General features: G+C 37.7%; 1 long non-coding RNA gene across 3 annotated transcripts; it reads left to right on the top strand.

The window, feature by feature from the left end:
- Window positions 1-112: 112 nt before the first annotated feature.
- On the top strand, window positions 113-2,495 carry LOC147514964 (uncharacterized). Of its 3 annotated transcripts, none has more exons than XR_015213319.1 (4): window positions 113-182; window positions 261-342; window positions 417-545; window positions 2,093-2,495. It is a non-coding gene; the product is annotated as an uncharacterized LOC147514964 (long non-coding RNA). The 3 variants fall into 3 exon arrangements; XR_015213317.1 differs by having other exon boundaries at window positions 1,219-2,495; XR_015213318.1 differs by lacking the exon at window positions 2,093-2,495 and adding an exon at window positions 619-1,159.
- The last annotated feature ends 20,967 nt before the right edge of the window (window positions 2,496-23,462 follow it).

The raw sequence follows: 23,462 nt of genomic DNA, 5'->3' as shown, positions 1-23,462 counted from the left end.
GGCCGGTTGTGGTATTTTTGCTTCGAATGTGTTGATGGTGAGCTCACGCCTTTAATCAAACATTTTTCTGGTTATTTATATTCTCAATTCAAATTCAATTTAAGATGCAGTCTTTTCATTGGATCATATTGTTATTTCCAGGATGGCAGACGTTGTTGTGGATAGCCGTGTTTCCTCTACTTGTAAGCAATTTTATGTATTATGGTAGTAGCTTTCCTAACTAGTGCTGAAGTTCAATCTCACCCCTGAACTGCTTGCAGGCAATCTTAGGAGTGGGAACAAAGCTACAAGCTATTATAACACAGATGGCTCTTCAAAATCCAAGATAGGCATGCAGTTCAGGTAATAAAATACTCTCATTTTTCTATTAGGATTTGTTTTGGATGTCATATTAATTGGTATATTGTGGGATGTAGGCTCATCCAGAGGCAAAACGTCTCAGGCAGAAATTGTTTCCTTTGATGAATGTTGTCTCATTTTTGGGAATGACTATGCAACTGGAGAAGGAGGCAATAGTGGGTTCGATGATGACATGGTGGATAGAGGTTAGTTGATTAAATGTAAATAGAGTTGAATTTTGTGCGTCTAACTAGTTTTTTGTTTCAACTACTTATTTAGATAATTCTAGGCAAACCTAGGGAGATATGGGTGATGATTCTAATGTTGGTGATTCCTTAGTTGCTGGTGATACCTCAAATGTTGGTTGGGAGACTTCTCAAACTAAGAGTGCTCCTAGAAGCACTACACCTATTGCTAAGAAGACTAGGAAGTCTTGATTCTTTGAGGATATACTCGAACCTTCTTCATTTAAGGTGTTAACTGAAGCGGTGGCGGAAATTGCCAAGACCCTCAAACCAGAACCACAAGAAGAAAAAGTAGACCAAATAGATTTGTTGAAGGATGTTTTGCAATCTCTTCTTAATATGAATCATGAGTTTTTCTTAAGGTCGCTTGACTTGCTGGTCGAGAATGATAGGTTTATTAAGGTCTTCTTGGGCCTTAAAGAGGATGTCAAGGGTGCATGGTTGTTTAGGAGGCTAGAACAAGCAGGGCTATGATACGACCTTGTTTTTTGGTTTCTATGTTTGAACTATATGTTTTTGTGGCATTGTTGTTAAGTGGTGGACTGATATATTATTGTTAAGTGGCATTGTTGTTACTTTTGGATATTTTATTGTGTATGTCTGTGATTTTATGTGTTTGTTGTTGTTGGTGCAGTAGGTTATGTGTGTGCTTGTTGAGTCTCTGTGTGCGTATGTAGTGGGCTGGTGTAGGTGGTGTGTATGTGTGTGTGGTAGTGGTGGACTGTAGTGTGTGTGTGTAGTGGTGTGTGCTGATGTAGTTGTATGGTCTCTAGTGTGTGTGTGTGTGTAGTCAGGTGGTGCGGTGGAGTGGTGGTGGTGGTGGTGGTGGTGTGTGTGTGTGTGTGTGTCAGCTGGTTGGGTGGGTGTTGTAGTTTAGCTGTTGCGCTGCTGCTGCTGCTGGTGTTGTGATGTGCTACGTTGCTGCTGGTGCTGTGATGTGCTATGTTGTGCTCCGCTGCTGCTAGTGCTGGGTTGCGTTGCTGCTGGTGTGATGAGTAAGCATGTGTGTGTGTGTGTGTTGTGTGAGTGTGTGTGATGTGTGATTGTGTGAGTGTGTGTGATGTGTGATTGTGTGTGCTGGTGTGGTGTGTGATTGTGTGGTGTGTGCATGTTGTCTGAATCCATATTTGGCCTTCAAAATTAAATGGATGATCATGATTTATATAGAGAACCTTATGGTGTTTTTTTTAAACGTAATTGAAGTGATCATGTTTTGTTGATTTAAGGAGGTTTACTTTTCAGGCCAGACATTAGTATTCATTTTGCTGGGTGGCCATTAAAACAAATTAGTCAAATTCTGGTGAATCACCCAAACTTTGAGCGTATATATGTGTATCGAGTATCAATTATCTTTGGTTTATTAATTATCCTGATGCACTTTGTTAACTAGGAATTGTTTTATGTATATTAACTCAACTTGTATGCTTATTAATTAGATATGGCATGCAAATGAACAAATGAAATAGACAGTGTTCTTATCGATACATTCCATAACGAGCTATTTCTAGGTCATAAGAATGAGAATGGATTTGTTTTAATATCAAAAGAGCGTGCAAGAGAAACACTCCGAAACACATTTACATTTGGTATCGCCTTGACTATTAGCCATGTAACTCAGCGAATGAAGACATCACGATGGATAAGATGCGATATTGCTAATGTAACTATGCAAGAGGGGTTTGAATGGACTTCTGAAGGACAAAAGATCATAGCTAGCAACGATGTTTGGGATCAAGCAATAACATGGAATCAGAGTATGGGAAAGTACAGAAATAGAATTTTTCCAAGGCACAATAACATTTTATATGTGTTTGGATAACAATAGTTGTTATGGTTTATTGCACTTTAACTTTATTTTATGGTTGTTTGAGAAGACATCCTATGGATATTATTAAAGTTGAGTTGTATTGCCTTTAATTTTATTTATTTTGTATTTTATTTTTTGTTTTTGTTATACTTTATTGAGTTTGAAAACCAAAAAAAATATCTCCAAAAAGTTGAAATATCATTTGTCACTGGAGAAAAACCATGTAAACAAACATGAGCAAAACTAACAAATCTCATATTTTTCCACTATATAAACTTTTGCAAACAAACACTGGCAAATTGAAATTTTCTCACTAGAGATAGTGGAAAAACATTGGCAAATCTTATATTTTCCCACTAGAGGTTTACCAGTTAACAAACACACGGGGGAGTGGGGAATTCCCCCTCCGGTTATTAGGTAGTTAATAAACATATCAGATGTCACTTAAACTAACGTTTGATCTATAAATATTTCGGACGCCAATTAAGCTAACATATCAACCAACCCAGCTATATTTGAAAACATTCCATGCAATTCCAACATTGTCCTCTCCATATCTTTAACACCATAAGTTCTTTCTTGAATTGGGTATTGAAACAAATTTTGCCACCTCTTGAGATCAATATCTCAATTGTGTAGAAACTAATACAAAGAATAAGAGATTCGAGAAAGACTAATTTTATTATATTTTGATGATTACAATGGACGAAGACCTTCTCCTTATATAGTTACAATTACTTGGACGCTAGGTAATAAATTACATATACTATATATTTAGAGAATCCTATATTAAGTATATTCTATATTCAACACTCCCCCTTAAAGGTGCCACATAGGCCCTTTAGCAGCCCCAGCCAAATTTGGCAGCCCAAATTTGAAAAACCAGTCCAATGGGAACTTTTAGCAGTTGTTAAATTCAGGATACGGACGGCAGAGTTTCTGCCGTCTGTACGTTAAATTGCAACGGACGGCATAAACTCAGCCGTCTGTCTAGTCCAGACATCCCAACGGCTAGTTTTTATGAAATTGCAAATTTATAGCAACTACTTAACACAACTTTCTCACCATTTGCTCCCAATTCTCATACAATTTCTATCTACTCCAACTACAACAATCACTACTCCAAGTACAATAGTGGATCCAAATGAACATGCAACCACATCAAAAGGAAAGAAATCTACAAGGTCCGCCAATTTTTCAAATCAAGAAGACGAGGCTCCTTGCAAAGCGTGGATATATGTTAATGAAGATCCAATTGTTGGTGCGGGGCAACGAGTCACACACTTTTGGGAGAGAATATTAGAGAAATTTTGAGAGAGAGTTGGTGAAAACAACAAGAGAAGTAAGGATTCGGTGTCTTCTCGATTTGGACACATCCAAAAAGCTTGGAACTGGTAGGCGGGAATTATCTCCTCTTCGGAGAGGACCGCAAGAAGTGGCACAACGATCCAAGATCGGTTGGCCGAGGCAAAAACAACATATATGTTGGCTCATAACACACACTTTCAATTTGAGTATTGTTGGGCCCTCCTCAAGGATAGCCTAAAATGGAATGAAGAATTAGAGAGTCGGTCCACAACTACATTGAGGAGACGAACCAACATCATTCTTGATGTAGATGACGAAGTTGTGCCTTTAACACCCACAACGCTGTCAGCAACTCTTGGTGGTGTTCCAATTGATCCATTTCCTACACAAGTTGGGGATGGAAGTGGAGGTGGAGGTGGAAGTGGAAGTGGAAATGCAAGTGGAAGTGGAACCAAGAAAAAATGACCACCGGGAACAAGGGGTGAGAAAGAAAGAATGAAGAAAGGAGGAGAGAATTACAAGATGATGGAGAAGTATTTGGCACAAATGACGAATGCCGCCGCCGATAGGGTGAAGATGATGGAGCTCAAGAAGTGGAAAGAAGACAACAAAATATTAGCACAAGATACTTCTACTCTTGAGCCTGAAGTTGTCGAATACTTCAAGACGATGAAAATGGAGATAATTCACCAAAGGAGAGAGAGTGGAACGTTTGGAACTCCAAGTGGTGCTTCTAGTGGGGGTGGTGCTTCTACTACTTAGATTAATTTCAATATTGTTTTAGTTATTTCATTTCCATTGTTGTTGTTAGTTCATTTCCAATATTGTAATTTTAATTTTAATTTGAATTGTCTTGAAACAACATAAAATCAAACATAGATAATACTCAAACTATAGAACAAACATAGATAATACTCAAACTACAAACATAGAAATATTCATACTACATTCTTTGATCCGTATGAAATTTCCAAAGGTGATTGATGAGGTAAACTCTTAGTTAAAAATTAGTTTCTCTGCTTTAAATGTGATGAAGTGTGTTGAGTCTTCTTGCAATTTCCTCATTTTGATTCCCGACAACATGTAATGTGACTGGTGGCTCCCAATCCATGTCAATTTGCCAATCTTCGATATCAAACTCTCGTTCATCCTCGACAATCATATTATGTAAAATTATAAATGTCTTCATTATCCGATTAGTGTCATCCCTACCCCACATTTACGTCGGCCTCTTGATTATCCCCCATCTAGCTTGTAAGACACCAAATGCATGTTCCACATCTTTGTGACATGCTTCTTGCATCTTAGCAAAGAATCCCTATATTTGAGTTGTTGGGTGAGGGATTGTTTGTAGAAGTGTAGCCCATTTAGGATAAATCCCATCGGCTAGATAGTAACCCATTTTGTATTGGCAACCATTCACGGTGTAATTGCAACAAGTAGCATCGCCATGCATAAGATTGTCAAAGAGGTGAGAACGTTAAAGCACGTTGACATCGTTGTTTGAACATGCCATACCAAAAAAAGCGTGCCAAATTCACAAGTCTTGATCGGCAATGGCTTCCAAAATGATTGTAGGTTTTTTCTTATGTCCTACATGTGTACCTTGCCATGTCGTAGGACACATTTCCCATTGCCAATGCATACAATCCAAACTTCCAAGCATACCTGGGAAGCCACAATTTTCACCTTGTGCAAGTAGATGTTGAATGTCTTCTTCGTTTGGAGCCCTCAAATATTCTTCCTTGAAGACGGCCAACATGGCATCACAAAAATGCCTCCTACAGAAGATATCAAGGGGATACTATGGAAGAGATGGCGGTGCATCCTAAACCTCCTACGAAAGATATCAAGGGGATACTATGGAAGAGATGGCGGTGCATCCTAAACCTCCTACGGAATATCAAGGGGATACTTCGGGTATTACACGAAATAATCCCTCATAATCCTATTGTGAGCGTCGATTCGATCACGATTGATATTTGCCTTTTGCTACGTTAGAGATTTGAATCTCTTCTTTGGCGAAAGTGCGAATTCAAAGATATTTTTCCTTACTAACGATCTTCGTGTTCATATAAAATTGGAGTAGGGATTCGAACCAACCTAAATTTCTAGGACCACTTACAACTTGGTTTTTACTCTTTTAGGGAACTAGTGAGTAAGTTTAGCTATGATTATATTAATACTACATACTTGGTTTCTTTACTACACAAAAATTAAAAAACATTAATTTACATAATCATGCAACTAAAACACAATAAAATTTTACTAAAACAAAAATGGAGAGTTAATTCTCCTCATATGAAGACAACTTTTGTTATTTGATTTTTGTAAGTGTATTTTTATCTTCCTAGAACTCATAGACAAGTCCTACTAAAAGAAAACTTGATCTCTAACATATATGACTCATCTCTAAGCTCATACATGCTAGCATGTGGAACCAAAGTAATAATTTATCTCTAAGCTCATCACTTGATCCCTAACTAGACTCTACACTAACTATCATTTTGGGATAGGATGTAGGTCTAGTTGTTCTTCCTAAACAACTTACTAAACCAAAATAACAAAAATTTTCCCTCACATGAGTATTATTAACTCCCCACAAAGGGAAGGTTTAGCTCATGATCCTTAGGCTAAAACTAAAACAAGTGTGGAATGTAAAAAGAGAGAGAGCAAAAAGAAGAAACTATCTATTTATAAACTCACTTGCATTAAGAAGTGAGAATTTTTCAAGAGGAACACAAGGTTTCCTCCATTAAAACTATTACAAGCTATTTTTTTCAAAACTAAAAACTAAAATAAAAATTAAGGCTAAGGAACTAAAATAATACATGGTAAAGGAAAAGAAGTCAAGGGAGTAAATGGATTGTCCCCCCTTGTTTTGTTTTCTTTTCCATTTGAGAGAAATCTCATTTTCTCCCACGTGAAACACCAAACCACATTTACTTCATTTTTATCCACCACATTAAAACAAAGTGACACCTTGCCTTTTTTTTCACTATTAACACCTAATCTAATTAATTACATGCAAGGTGTCAACTTTGCACTAATAATTTGGCATTTTTGTCTTGGCATGCTCCATGATTGATGACTCATCAAATCTTACGGGCCCACATAGTGGGTCCACGTGCAGTCCAGTGGCGGTCCGGTCTTTTGGCAATTTTACAACTTCCCTTTATCGCGTAAAGTTCATCATACGATTGTGCGAAAGCAGTTCACTTGTCGCATTCGGAGTCCTGGTTCAAGAGGTAGGAGCTTCAAAAGTTTGATGCTTATGTGCGGATTTGTTGGGCTTTACATGGCTGATTTGGAAGAATTCATATATACGCCGTTCCCCGAGCTTTAATGCAGGTTTAACCAATATTTTCATGTTTACTGTGAATACCTGCAAAAGTACGAAAATATATTTATTTCATGATTATTAAACACATAATTAACCAAATTTATATGTCTCAATGGGGTTTCATATTACAGTTTTGGGTGCTTATCACACTACCCCCAAACAGCACCTTGATTGTCCTTAAGCAAAGAAGAGACATTAAAACAGATAAGTGGCCAAAATGTGTAGTCCTAACTAACTCTCGTTTCGCACAGTGCGGTTGCATTGACCATATACAACAAGGCCTTAAACCACTAGGAATTCCCTAGTGGACGAGTTATAGCCTCGTGAGAGTTTTCCAAAGAAGATACTCACAAACTTCATTTATACTACAACGACTCAGTGACAAAAACTCGTTTCCTAAATTAATCTCAGATATCTATACATCTCCTTAGCAGGGAACGAGGATTGATTTCTTTGAAACTAAAGTTAATATGCATCCAATAATTAAAACATCTACATATGATAATGCATACAGTGAACTTTGCATTGAAATGTACTAGCATTGCCATTTCTGGATCCTTTGGAGAGTGTACCTAAATGGGTTCTCATAGGTATGTGTCGAAACATAATTCCACTCAAAATTTTACCACTCAGGTTTTGTTAACTCCAGTGTGCAGTGGGCACACGTTTCCTCACATCTCAATGATAGTCAGAGGAGCCAATTTCGATCAATCACGTCTACTACTTATTATCACACCACCCTACTCCTAATTGAGCTAGAGGTCTTTATTAGGTATTGTGGGGCTTAGGTGATAGTGTACAAGAAAATGGAAATGGATAATCAAAATTTACGAGTATGAGAGAATAAGGTCTTTAAGATATTTATATTAGAGAATTCCTTGTTTTCTTTCCTTCTTCTAACTGAGTTTTCCAACCTTGTTCTTAAGCCTCTGGATACTGATTTTTTTTTAATTTTATTTATTTATTTATTTTTATTGCTTAAGAACATGATTCTATTTTTCTTTCTTGAAGCAAGTAACTGACTTTTATTTGGGACAAGTCTTTCTCTTTATTTTTCCACATTTCATCCTATTTCTCATACTCCTCACTTAGGTAGGTTCTTTTATTTGGTTTAATAGATGGGTAAGGAATTTTTGGTGAAAGTGAAAGGTTTGATTAAAGGTTCAGTGGAGTGACTAGCGGTAAAATTTGTAACAGGTAAGAATTTTTAGCTATGTCGATCCAAAGAAGGCCTAAATTCTCGCCTAGGGTTGGTGGTGATCAAGTAAGTAGGCGTGATTTTTTCTCTAATCGGAAAAACTACTCCCTCGTGTCATCACACACAAATCACTCATGTCAAGGCTTTTTGTTAGATTCTCACAGGATTTATAGTTTAAGTAACTAACCGTTGGTTCCTTAAACTTTCTTGCTATGTACAATCAATGATACTCGGTGCATGAATGTTCATGAAAAGATGTATAAACTATTGCATAACATTATTATCTTAAGTTTCTTAAAACAAATCCTAATTCGGATACTAATGTGAGATTTCTAGACAATTTTCATCATTGAAAAGGAAACCAGACTTTGTCACTAAGTAAAATTATTAACAAGAAAATAAAAACTATATACAGGCTACAATTTGCCTAATTTTTGCTACCGGTTAAAAGCACCCCCAAACAGAATGATGCTTAGTCCTTGAAGTATTAATAAAAAAGAGAGAAATTACCTGAGAACCGTGAGCAAATTAGGGATAGATTGCTGGAACAGAAAGGTTGGATAACATAATATATTATTCAGAAAGAAACAATAAAATGTTCAATAACACATGAAATATAACACACAGAATAATGAAAGACAATAGCACACGAAACATAATTTTTAGCTAGATATATGTACAATGACAAGCTCAAATTTACCATCCAGCAGGATGTGTAGGTCTAGCGTCCTCAATAAGGAAATGCATTTCCTTAGCATCGCGCCAAAAGATAATAGTCTGCCAAATTTCTGCCCATTCTTTGTCTCCGGATTTGTTTAAATGTTTCTTTATATTTTTATCCTTCGGGTAACAACGAACATGCCTCAGGTACCGAGCGGGACGTTTCCATTGCCTAAACCTTAATGAGCGAATAATTTTGTTTGCTGGGCACACAGAATCTACCTTGACCCAGTCATGAAAAGTAGCTGCAAACTGTGGGAAATGTGTTTTCATGATTCGGCTAGCAGTTACAGGTAAAAGAATATACTGATCCTGAAAAGTGCGAGCTCGTTTCAGGTTGGAAATAACACAACCTAAGATGTTAAATAATGTATGACCTTGAGCTAGTGCACTAAATACTACGTAGGCAGCCTCATTGGCAGTAGAAAAATGCCAATCTCCCATGATGTTCAGGAGTACAAACAACATCGCAGTCCCCATGTTCATGGTCATGCTTGCTAAGGAATGGTGATGTCGCACCATGGTACATGGCCGTCTCCTTCTCGTTTAATCTCAAGACCATCACTGTAAGTTTTGCGAAACACTTGCCATTGAAAGGAATGGTAAGAATTATGATAGATGTAGTGCCATGATACGGCCGGTTCGTGATATGGAAGATCCAAAGTTAGGGCAAGCTGTTGTTCAGAAAAAAATATGATGTGTGTCACCAACTAGGATTGTGAACCCATCTACGTAGAAGCCATGTGCATGATTGAAAGCTGGTGTGTCCTCCATATTAGCATAAAAGTATGCGGCCAAACTCGGAGAATAAGTTTGGTCAGGTTGAAGAACTAGGGAAGACCACCCAATGTTAGTGATGTAGTCACGGAAGAGATGGCCATAAGTATTGGAATCCATTATAGAATGAAAGGATTGCTCAGGAATGAGTTTTAGAGGTGTCATGTTTGATGAAGATGCAATGTTTGATGAAGAAGCCATGGTGGATGAAGTAAAGAAATGGGCAATGAGAAAGGCAACTGGATGGATAAATGAGTATGGAAGAAAATAAATCCTCCTGTAATGACATTGAAAATCATATGTTAAAATTAGTTAGTCACAACGTAAATAATTTTAGCAAGCATTTCTTACGAAAGTAGACACAAATATAAGAACAAAATTAATAATACGACAAAAAATGTAATAATATATACAATTATTTATTTATTCACTTAGTATTATTATTCCATTTTTATTCAATAAGAAAATCATGGATTATTATGATGCTACTGGAGACGCATATCGTGCACCACAATGTTTAGTTCTTCAATTTGTTGTTTGAGCTGCATCTGAATGTCCCCTTGGCTTGCAGAGAGTGTAGTTTGATTCTCCATTAGGAGAGCGTGATTTTGCAAGGACTGAGAATGATTTTCCAAGATTTCCTCCTGTTCAACATCATGCATTGCTTGACGTTCTTGGAATTCCTTAAGAGTTGTAATGATGATATTATGATGAGCGTATAGTTCCTGCATGCCATGATAAAGAAATTGAATGCCTTCCATGGGATTAAAAATGTTTATCATGACATTTTCATCAAAGAAAAGTTCAGAGTTTGAGCTTGGGTCGTTCTGTTCATCTGTCAGAGTGTCAGGAGTCCAAAAACCAACAGAGTAGTCTGTTTGGAGCACACTAATATTTGCTCTTTGAAGGGGTGTCTCTGGAGAAATTATTGGATAACCCCAACGCATCATAATCTGCGTGACTAAAGTAGGTAGAGGTGCTGACCTTTTTGTTTTCTTGGTGATCGCGTTCCAGAGGTGTTGGATTAGACAAAAATCATTCCTTTGAGTCTACAAAACCCGAAGTAGGTGAAGTTGAGACTTTGTGACTTCTGATTGGTATGATGTACCTACCACATTGTGTCCCAACCAGTGGAGCACAACTCATTGATTCTGTTTCAAAGAGTGTTGAAGAACAACGTGATGTATATTTCCGACTTCGCCATGGGATACAGTAGCTCGTAGTAAAGTTTTGACGGAATCAAATGATGACTCTGGAACTCCTGGGTATTCATTGGGATTTGAAGTATGTCAGAGATAATTTCCCTAGTCAATTCCAATCGTCGTCCATAGGCATTGAAATAACATTTTCCATTTTCAGTTCCGCTAAATTGGTAGAACATCATAACCAATTCTTGGGAATAACTAGCTGCTAAATGATATAGAAGAGGCGTCCATCCTCGACGTACAATTTCAGTGTCAAAATAAGGAGAAAACCGGCCATCTTCAAAAAAATTCAAGTAGTCTTTCTCAAGCATTATTTTTCTTGGTTGATCCATTTGGAAGTATTACGGAGGAAAGTATAGTGAAGAATGCTTGAAAGAGAATGGCTGAAAAGAAGAGATTTATAGGCAATCTATGAGTCTGTACCAATCAGGATTCCAAGTTTAGATAAATCCAAAATTAATATATGAAAACACAAGTGACTCATGTGTTGTTGTGACACCGACCTTTATGAACAGCAACAATGGGTATCCATAGTAACTCTTTTCATGCCAGATTTCCACAAACAATTAATGAGATGTTAAAATGATAGAAAGTATGGGGGAAGGTTTCACATGGCAGTTAGACCTACCCATAATTTCAGAATTTATGATCATGCCTCAGTAATAAAATATGGATAGAATAATCGAGTTCCGTGTGTGACAAGTGTTATGTGTATCGTGTAGCGTGCGTGATCTTCTCTGAACACCATGAGTAGAGATAGAATTAGATGGTAATTTCTTTGTTATGGTTTTCTTAGTTATTGTTGTTGTTGTTTTTTTTTTTTTTTTTGTTAATAGGTAAAAATACAACTAATACACACAAATATTTAATACGGACTTCTCTATTTAATACGTAATCCGTACAAATGGTGGAGAATTATTTAACACACCATAGTAATATACAAAGCGACAAAGGGAAAGAAAGATGTCGGTTACATAGATCTACATATTCTGGAGCATGTTATGCATGAGCGACAGTAGAACAATGATAAACACGGTTATCACGAATATTGTTACAGCCCATTCACGTTGCTCCTTTTCCCATCGCTCAAGTTGATTCATTATGTTAAAGAAAATGAGAATTTGTGAAAAGTGAGAGAAAAGGATGAGTGAAAGTGGAAGAGGAGAGTTGGATTTATAATTAGAAATCTGACCGTTGGGCATCTGATTGTTTGGATCAGTCCATTGGGTTTTGACCGTTGGGCTTTGAGAGTAGGCCCAGTGCATGAAGGAACAACTAAAATATTACGAAGTACAATAATTTTATATCATAAACAATTTCTCATTCAAACCGTCTGGAGATACAAAATTATGAGAAATCAAACGATATATAATTTTTTTTATCACTAGAAAAATAAAAATACAATGCATAAGGGAAATAAATGACAGTCATTTCTAAACCAAGGAAAATAAACAACTACTAGGAATCCTCAGGGTTAGCAGAGGATGAACCAGGGTTTCTACTTCGTCGGCTACGACGAACTCCTGGCTGAGCTGACTGGTCTGGAATGTGGCCCAAAGACTCTAGCAGTTGATCTTGGAATTGCTGCTGATTTGCCATCATCATTCTCTGGAAACGGCCTTGGCGATTATGCATTTCTTGCTGGAAGTCATTTTGGGAAGTAAACATCTCTTCCTGACGAAGAAACATCATGTGCATGCTATTGTTCATGTGTCTCAAAGCTTCCATGAGTGCTGATTCGGTGCATGATATCCTCATTAAAACAGTTAGTGGTGAAGGAGGAGGAGGAGGTACGTTATCACGCTCAATATCATCTTTAGCTACTGGGTCCCAGTGGTCCAGAACACAAGTCTCGAAAATTCCAAAATTCTCGAAAGACCTTGTTGGAATGAAAGGAGTAGCAGACTGGAATCCTAAGTTAAGCATAAGCTGAGTAACAAGTACAGCAAGAGGAGCTGACCTGGTTGACGCAGACGTAAGAGCATGGCCCAAGAAATGGACAATACAGAAGGTATCCTTCTTCTCCTGGAGGATCCATAGCAGGTGTAAGAATGTCTTGTTCACATCAGACGTTTTTGAGGTTCCAATGACGTTGTAAGCCAGCCACTGAGTAACGGCTAGTTGGTTACGCGTCGAAGCGAAAAGTCTTTGGTACACGCGCAGATTCGAGGTAGCATTGTATTCGCCCTCGAGAAGCGTATTAAACATCAACTCCATTGTATTCGGATACTCCGAAATTAGCAGTGTTGCACTATCAGAGTTGATTGGAATATTTGTCGTTGTCGATATCAATTCCAACGTGAGTTCACGTTCCAACCAATCCGCCGTAATCCAAAACTCATTCCCCCGAAAACCTCCATTGTTGTAAAACTTTAAAACTAAATCTTCCGAGTAATTAGCCAACACTTTGTGCAACAGATACTCCCACTCCCTATTTGCAATTTCTTCGTCGAAAAAGGGATGAAACATGCCCAAATCGAATAGATTTTGAAAATTCCTCTCAACTGTTATTCGGCGACGTGCTGCCATAGAGAGGTCTAGCTGTTTTTCTGAGGGTGGAAATTGGTTTGAGTGATGGAGGAGATGGTGCTGGAGTGAGGAGGTTCGAATTGGGGGTGTTTAGCCCGCGTGCACGGGTCCAAATAAAGGCTGTGTAGTCGCGTGCGCGAGTTGTTTGTGTGGGGGACCAAGATCCGTAATCTAGGGGGGAAGAAAAGTGAGGGGATGATGCGTGGTTTGGCCCGCGGGTTGGGTTTTGTGACCAGATCCGTGATTTTTGGTAAGGTCCAATTTTTGGCCCAAGCCCAAATGATTTCTAGAAATTCCCCTTATGTCCCGAAATGTATCGAAATTTCGAACGTGGAATTTCTATTAGTTTTAACTCCAAATTGAACGAATGAGATATCAAAACGATCGGCATTAAAAATGACATCCACTGGGAAATGACAAAATCACATTCAAACCTTTTTTTTTTTTAAAGGAAGTTTATTTATTTACAAATTATATATACAAATGTACAAGGGGAGATGAACGTGTTAACAACACCGTATTTCAAGAAGAAAATCATTACTATAATATGAGGCCGCCATGTCGGCTGGAAACGGGCTTAACCCAATCCAGCCGGTTGTCGTGGCTTAACCTTTATGTTTTGGGGGCCTAGGGTTTAGGGGCGGTACCATCCCGACCAATGTGCAATGTTCTAATAATAATATTACCCTTAGTACATATGGTATAGCCTCAAACCCTAACGTAATCAAATAGAAAACTATCGGGGTTGGCACGGTGAAATCCATTGCCCGTCTTAACCAGGGACCATCTGATGTTGCATATCATGACTCTCTTTGTACACAACACTTAGTGCAAAGGTGAAAATAAAAGACACGAGTATAAACAAGTTGAGTCTTTTAACGTCAGATCTTCAAGACGAATGTGAGTCTTTTAACGTCAGATCTTCAAGACGAATGTGAGTCTTTTAACGTCAGATCCTGAAGACGAATGTGAGTCTTTTAACATCAGATCCTCAAGATGAATCTTGCTGAGCTGGTGTCAGACAATAATATACCTTATACCGGCTCATATCGGATAGTAGATCAAGACCTGGACAGAAAAGTGTTTGACAATTCATACACCATCCCATCCTTTTCGCCCGTCGCTTTCGAGCAAAAGTACTACGACCTTTACCTATTCAAGATGGGTGAGATTTACACCAAATGATGAGCTAAAGTTCGTGAGGAAGAGAATAGAAAAAGGGAAGAGAAAGAAGGAGTTGAAATTTTTGGTATCCATTGTTTACCAGAAGGCACGTTTGCTCGATTAACAGAAGACATTTATACTCAGTTATGAAGTAGAGTTTTTGTGGACTAAGGTTCTAGCGCTTGCAACCACACACTCTAGGGATTTTTAGAAAAGAAAATAGAATAGGGCCCGGCTACCCTAATGGCATACTTTCCCTGTTTATATCACATGGAAAGAAGTACACCAGTGAATCTATTAGTCTGTGTAGACTGGATCTTTGAGAAGAGTCTCTTCGATATCTGGAAAGCGCAACTCATGATAATGTTTAACGCATTGGCCATTTACTTGAAATTTGCTGTCATCATTTACGTTTTTCAAAGATATAGCCCCATAAGGGGTGACAGCAGAGACAATGAAAGGACCAAACCATCGAGTTTTTAATTTTTCTGGAAAAATGTGTAATCTTGAGTTGTACAACAAAACTTTTTGACCAACTTTGAAATCTTTTCTCAATATGTGTTTGTCATGCACTCTTTTCATGTTGGCTTTATAAGATTTCGAGAGATCATAGGCATCACTCCGAATTTCCTCGAGCTCATTTAGCTGCAATTTTCTCTTTGCGCTTGCCGTATTAGTATTATAATTGAGGCTTTTGATGGCCCATAGAGCACGATGCTCAAGTTTAACCGGTAGGTGATAAGGTTTTCCAAAAACGAGGCGATAAGGAGACATCCCTATAGGTGTCTTAAAAGCTGTTCTGTATGCCCACAAGGCATCAGATAATCGTAGAGACCAGTCTTTTCTAGATGGATTAACAGTTTTTCCAAAATGGATTTGATCTCTCTATTAGAGACTTCTACTTGGCCACTGGTTTGAGGATGATACGGAGTTGCCACTTTGTGCGTGACTCCATATTTCTTTACTAATGATTCAAAAAATTTATTACAGAAATGTTTTCCCCCATCACTAATAATAGCTTTTGGAATGCCAAATCAAGAGAAAATATTTTCTTTTACGAAAAAAACGACAGTTTTATGATCATTAGCACGACATGCCAATGCCTCAATCCATTTTGACACGTAGTTAACTGCTACCAGTATGTAAAGGAAACCATGAGAATTTGGAAAGGGACCCATGAAGTCGATGCCCCATACATCAAAGATTTCCACAATTAAAATGGGATTTAAGGGCATCATATTGCGTTGAGTAATGCGTCCAAGCTGTTGGCAGCGGTTGCATGCTTTGCAATGCTCATGTGCATCTCTAAACAGTGTTGGCCAATAAAATCCACATTGTAGAACCTTGGCCGCTGTCCACTAAAATGACCACCACAAGATTGTTCATGGCAGAAGGATAACACGTCAGTGTGTTCCCAGTCTGGAATGTAACGACGGATTAGTTGGTCGGAACAATACTTGAAGAGGTAGGGATCATCCCAGAAATAAAATTTCACAGTGGATAAGAACTTTTTTCGGTCATTACGAGACCAAGATGAAGGGACTTCCTCGGTAACTAAGTAATTTACTATGTCAGCGTACCAAGGGGACAAAAAAATAGAATATAAGTGTTCATCCGAAAAGGAATCACAGATAGGTTCGGTATCAGTATCCATATCACTGACAAGTCTTGATAAATGGTCTGCAACCACATTTTTGCAACCTTTTTTATCTCTAATTTCTAGAGTAAATTCTTACAAGAGGAGAATCCAACGGATCAATCTCTGTTTTGCATCTTTTTTCGCTAATAGGTAACGAAGTGCCGCATGGTCAGTGTAGACAATTGTGGAAGAATCCACTAGGTAAGAACGAAACTTATCCAAGGCATATACAACGGCGATAAACTCTTTCTCAGTGGTCGTATAGTTACGTTGAGCTTCATTAAGAGTTTTACTCGCGTAGTAAATGACAATTGGCTTATCTTCTTGGCGTTGCCCTAGTACAGCTCCAATAGCATAGTCACTCGCGTCACACATTAATTCAAAAGGTTTAGACCAATCAGGTGGTTGAATTATAGGAGCGGTAGTTAAGGTGGATTTTAAAATCTCAAAAGCTTGTTTGCAATTGAAACTGAAGTAAAAAACGACATCTTTAAGCAAGAGATTGGTTAAAGGTCGAGCAACCTTTGAGAAATCTTGATTAAATCTCTTATAGAAACCCGCGTGTCCTAAAAATGTGCGAATATCGCGAACTGTTTTTGGTATAGGAAGTGAAGCAATTTTTTCTATCTTAGCTTTGTCGACTTCGATTCCATCTTTTGAAACGATATATCCTAAAACTATTCCTTTTTTAACCATGAAATGATATTTTTCCCAATTAAGAAAAGGTTTTTCTCTTCACAACGTATAAAGACCTTTTCAAGATTTGATAGACAGCTATCGAAAGAATCTGCATATATTGAGAAGTCGTCCATGAATACTTCCATAAAACATTTAACTATATCACTGAAAATGTGAAGCATGCAGCGTTGGAAAGTACCAGGTGCATTGCAAAGGCCGAAATGCATTCGTTTATATGCAAATGTACCAAAAGGACAGATGAACGTAGTCTTTTCTTGATCAGCAGGATCTATGAATATCTGAAAATATCCTGAATAACCATCAAGAAAACAGTAATACGCTTGACCGGCTAACCGTTCAAGCATCTGATCGATGAAGGGCAGTGGAAAGTGATCCTTACGAGTTACTGCAATAAGTTTACGATAGTTAATGCATATTCGCCATTTCATTGGAATACGAGCGGAGATGCATTCATCTTTATCATTGCGCACAACTGTAATGCCAGATTTCTTTGGAACAACGTGTACTTGACTTACCTAAAAACTATCGGATATAGGGTAAATAATACCTGCATCGAGTAATCTTAAAACTTCCTCCCGTACCACATCTTTCATGGTTGGGTTTAGACGACGCTGTGGTTCACACGACGTCTTAGCATTTTCTTCAAGATGTATGCGATGGGTGCATACATTAGGGTCAATGCCCTTAATGTCATCGAGGGACCATCCAATAGCAGAACGGTGTTGTTGAATGACATCTATTAAATGTGATTCTTGATTATCAGTCAATTGAGATGATATAATAATTGGATGACTACCATCTGGATCAAGATGTACGTATTTTAATTCCAAAGGAAGAGGTTTTAAGTTAGGGGCGGGTGGAGTGGGTATTAAAAATTCTTGAGGAAAATCATTTTCCATAGAGTAAACAGATTGATGTTCCTCCAAATCGCTGGACATCATGGTCGTAGGGTCAAATAATGGTATTGACTCTAATAACTCGTTTACTTCTTGTGTATAATCATCGTCCTCAAATTTAGAATCGCTAAAGAAAAGAAATTGGTATACTTCATCTTCAGGAAAAGTGTTTGTTAAATACTCTTGCACAATGCTATCAACCCTGTTCACCTCACCATCAATGTCAGGTTCTGGAATTTGTTTCATCATCTTGAACACATTTACCTCGATCAAAAGATTTCCAAAGGACATGGTCATGGAACCATCCCTACAATTAATAAGAGCATTATCAGTTGCTAGGAACGGACGTCTTAAGATGATAGGAATGGAATCACAAGCAACTTCTGTATCTAAAATAACAAAGTCTACAGGATAGAAAAAGTCTTGGACTTTTACAAGGACGTTTTCCACAATTCCTTTTGGATACTTAATGGAACGATCGGCTAACTGTAGAGTCATGGTGGTTGGTTTCAGCTCATGAAGACCTAGTTGTTTAAATAAGTAATATGGAAGTAAGTTCACACTAGCTCCTAGGTCTAGTAGCGCAGTAGCCGTATATTTGTCATCTAAGGTGCATGGAACCATTGGTCTACCAGGGTCCTTGTATTTGACTATACCATTGTGTTCGGTGATGGATGGAAACTGTTCGGTGAGGAACACTTGTTGAGGAACATTAGTTCTCCTTTTTGTGGTGCACATATCTTTCAGAAATTTTGCATGTTTTGGCAATAGCTTTAAGGCATCGAGAAAAGGTAAGTTGATTGTCAAATTCTGAAAAGTCTATCGAATTTCAGCAAAATTCTCATCAGGTTCATTCTTTGCCAAGCGTGTAGGAAACGGTGCCTTAGGGCGGAATTTGGCAAAGGAGTCCGCTTGCTTGTTTCCTAAATTTTGAGATGTTGACTTTGTTGTATTTAGTGAATCCTCCGTAGGTTCATTATTGGAAATAGATTCATATGAACCGTCAGATTCCTTTGGTTGATCATCTGGCATACGTATTTGATTGTCTACAATTTTTCCAGATCGAAGAGTAGTGATTGCGTGCACCGCACCTTGGTTGGGAGTACTTGTACCAGGTGCATTGGTGAGTTCAAAGGCAGTGTTTGCTGGCTTAGGGTTTGGAACTGCTTGTCCAGGAAACACGCCTTTCTGACTCTTTTCTTGCGCTAATTGTTGAAGTGATTATTGGATAGACGTTAAAATTTGAGATTGTTGGTTCATGTAAGCTAAGAGAGTCTCACTTGTCCTATCCGTAACGAGTGGCGCAGGTTGTGCAATAGGTACTAGATCACGATTATTACTGAGAAGTTGTTGATTATAGTTGGGATTTGGATTGGCTGGAACAAGGCTGTGGTTGGCTTGATAGTTAGCATCCGAAGTATTTTGAAATTGATTCTGACTTTGTTGGTATTGTTGATTATTTCCTTGGCGGTATGGAATAAAGTTGTTGGTTGGTCGAATAGGTGGATTAGCGAACCTGGAGGAGCCCCCAGCTGTTGGTTATTCCGGCGCCAAGCGAAATTCAGATGCTATCTCCAAGGTGCATTAGGAATGTTGAATGCACATGCCTCTTCTGATGGTTGAGAAGGGGAGGCATATAACAAGGGATAATAAGCATCAGGATGGTCAGGACTGAGACAAAGAACACATGGGGATGTGTCAACGTTCATGACCTGTTTTGGGAGTTGATCATTTACTTGAACTGCAAGGGAATCTATTTTTTTAGTTAGGGATTCTATCAAATTTTTTAATTCGGGATCAGGTTTTACCTCAAAAATAGATGTAGCCTTTGTTACAGTATCCTTTGATGATCTAGACGACTGAGTGTTACCCCAGTGTGTACCTTTTTTCGCTTGTTTTTCAAGAAAAGTATGCTTCAGTAGCTTCTTTGTCCATGAAGCAACTGCCGTTCATTATATCAAGAGTTTCTTTTTGATGATCAGAAAGTCCATTAAAGAAGGAACGAACAAGGACGGCTTTGTCTAGTTGGTGATGAGGACATTCTAAAAGAAGATCAGTAAAGCGACTCCATGCTTCCGTAAAGGATTCATGAGGATTTTGACTAAAGAATTGAATTTTCTGAAACATTTCAGTTGTTTTCTTCTGAGTATAAAATTGAAGCATGAAAACTTGAACAAGTTTATTCCATGTGTCTATGGATTGTGGCTGTTGTCCTGCAAGCCAAATTGACGCTTTTTCTGCTAAAGTGAATGGAAATAGCCGAAGCAAGAGTTGTTCCTTAGAGACAGCTGGATGGTGAAATGTTGTGGCCACTTGTTGAAGCCTACGAAGATGATTGTACGGTTTTTCGTGATCCAAACCATGATACACAAGTAACAAACTAAAAACGTTTGGTGGGATACGAAAATCACCGACAATGTCCTCAAGTTTGTTGCAGGAAGAAGGTCCTTCCTGTAATGTAGTATAGAAGTCCAACAGGGGCTTCTCAGCTGGTGGAGGATCGTCGGCCATAATTGCAGAATTTAATGGCGACGAAGGAACTTGATGAAGGTAATTAACAGAAGAAGAACAATTTTTAGGTGAGAACTTACGCAGTTGCTTATCGTATTTTTTTCGATGATAGGTATGTTCAAATTCTTTAGTGGAACTAGACTTTAATCTCATGCAAGCATAAAATTAGATCTAATTGACAGAAAGAACTTATTATTACTTGAATTTTATGATTCTCTTAAAGATTTTGGAGTTGAACAACGTAGGCCTAAGCTGCTGCTAATGTAGCAGTGAAGCGAGGAATACGTGTGTATAAACCAACGGCCAGGTTACAAGAGAGATATGAGGGAGGCTTTCTATGTAAGCACGGTTCTAATTAAGTAACCTCAATCTTTCAAGTTTCCTAGACACCGTTAGAATATGATTAAGATTTATGGAATTAAAATTTATGCAAAGTCGGTCTTAATTATATTTATTTTATTTTATTTTTATTTTTATTTTTTTTAAGATTTATGCAAGGGTGAAATTACAAGCATACAAATACGATCTACTCATATAATACTAGATGCAGTAGCATGTGAAGATACTCTACTCATACGTATAACTATATGAATAGGCAAGGTTGTATCATCGATAAATACTTTCATATGTATAGGCAAATATACATCAGTAATACGTATATGTACGCTAATTTGTAGATCGATATTACGTAGACGTATATCAACAGTAACTGGCAAATTTGAATCACTCATACGTATCTAAAGACAGTAGCATGCAAATATAGTATACGTACGCATATAAATACGACAATGCTAAAACTAAACATGCAACGTATTATACATAAACTTAAATACGACTCTTGCATTGTATAATAAATCGATTTCTGCAATACTCATTGAGATTGCGAGTGTCATATAGAGAGTAGCTTCACCCCGTAGGGTTTAGAAACAACTTACCCAACTTAGATTTTAACCCTCGTTGGAATGTTATTCTCTTTCTTGACAAAATCGAAGTATTATACAAGACGTGTACTTATACATAGAAAAATACTAAATATGCAATGATAGACACATATACGTAGAAAGACAGATAACTATGCAAAACAGTACCATTTATATGTATATATATATATTAAGATGCAATTCATGCCCAGTTAATCGTATATAAATATTTACAGGTATATGAACATGATTCATGCATATTTCTAGGCTAATACGTAAATAATAATCCATAAACTAGCACATAATAACTACGTACATGACATTCATGCAAAAACAGTAAAAATTTGGAACTTGTAGCGTCCCGCTAGTCCACCTTAGAAAATAAATAACTGCTTGGTCCAACCCATGTGTACCCAATCTCTAAAGGGAATTTTTAAGTAGCTGTTGCAGGTTCAGAAACTTAGGCCCGGTTTTGTACTGTATATGTCCAGGAGTTGCGTCTATTAAAAATTGAACAAGAACGGAGAAAATCAACCAGCGCGCGCGAGGTTTGGCTAGCGGACGCGACTCAAGTATCGCGCACGCGCAATAATCGTTCGAAACAGGCTAAAATTTTCACATAAGTCTTATGTCAAGGTGTAGATTAGGCTCCAGGTCCTAACTTTTGGATTCTGTAAGCGAAACAAAAAATAGTACACGGATCAGTAGTGAAACGAGAAAAAAAAAACAAGAAACGAACAAAAACAAACAAAAACAAAATAATGGAAGGTTAAGAGATGGGGGGAGGTTCCCCTTGGAGCAATTCCAACTTGTAAGGGAAGATCCTTTGGTCCTTAGGACGGCAGCGACGCCATTTTGATATTCACCTTTTTACTATATTAGAGATTTGAATCTCTTCTTTGGCCAAAGTGCGAATTCAAAGATATTTTTCCTTGCTCACGATCTTCGTGTTCATATAAAATTGGAGTAGGGATTCAAATCAACCTAAATTTCTAGGACCACTTACAACTTAGTTTTTACTCTTTTAGGGAACTAGTGAGTAAGTTTAGCTATGATTATATTAATACTACATACTTGGTTTCTTTACTACACAAAAATTAAAAAACATTAAGTTACTTAATCATGCAACTAAGACACAATAAAATTTTACTAAAACAAAAATGGAGAGTTAATTCTCCTCATGTGAAGATAACTTTTGTTATTTGATTTTTGTAAGTGTATTTTTATCTTCCTAGAACTCATAGACAAGTCCTACTAAAAGAAAACTTGATCTCTAACATATATGACTCATCTTTAAGCTCATACATGCTAGCATGTGGAACCAAAGCAATGACTTATCTCTAAGCTCATCACTTGATCCCTAACTAGACTCTACACTAACTATCATTTTGGGATAGGATGTTGGTCTAGTTGTTTTTCCTAAACAACTTACTAAACCAAAATAACAAAAAATTTCCCTCACATGAGTATTATTAACTCCCCACAAAGGGAAGGTTTAGCTCATGATCCTTGGGCTAAAACTAAAACAAGTGTGGAATGTAAAAAGAGAGAGAGAAAAAAGAAGAAATTATCTATTTATAAACTCACTTGCATGAAGAAGTGAGAAGTTTTCAAGAGGAACACAAGGTTTCTTCCATTAAAACTATTACAAGCTATTTTTTTCAAAACTAAAAACTAAAATAAAAACTAAGGCTAAGGAACTAAAACAATACATGGTAAAGGAAAAGAAGTCAAGGGAGTAAATGGATTGTCCCCCCCTTGTTTTGTTTTCTTCTCCATTTGAGAGAAATCTCATTTCCTCCCACGTGAAACACCAAACCACATTTACTTCATTTTTATCCACCACATTAAAACAAAGTGACACCTTGCCTTTTTTTCACTATTAACACCTAATCTAATTAATTACATGCAAGGTGTCAACTTTGCACCAATAATTTGGCATTTTTGTCTTGACATGCTCCATGATTGATGACTCATCAAATCTTGCAGGCCCACATAGTGGGTCCTCGTACAGTCTAGTGGCGGTCCGATCTTTTGGCAGTTTTACAACTTCCCGCCTATGCGTAGAGTTCATCGCCCTGATTGTCTGAGTAGCTCACTTGTCGCACTCGGAGTCCTGGTTCAAGAGGTAGGAGCTTCGGAAGTTTGATGCTTCTGTGCGG

This window comes from Coptis chinensis, chromosome 2 (genome assembly GCF_015680905.1).
Source record: "Coptis chinensis isolate HL-2020 chromosome 2, ASM1568090v1, whole genome shotgun sequence".
NCBI lineage: Eukaryota > Viridiplantae > Streptophyta > Magnoliopsida > Ranunculales > Ranunculaceae > Coptis > Coptis chinensis.
The sequence above is the reverse complement of the archived record's forward strand: the minus strand, read 5'-3'. Positions and strand labels throughout refer to the sequence as shown.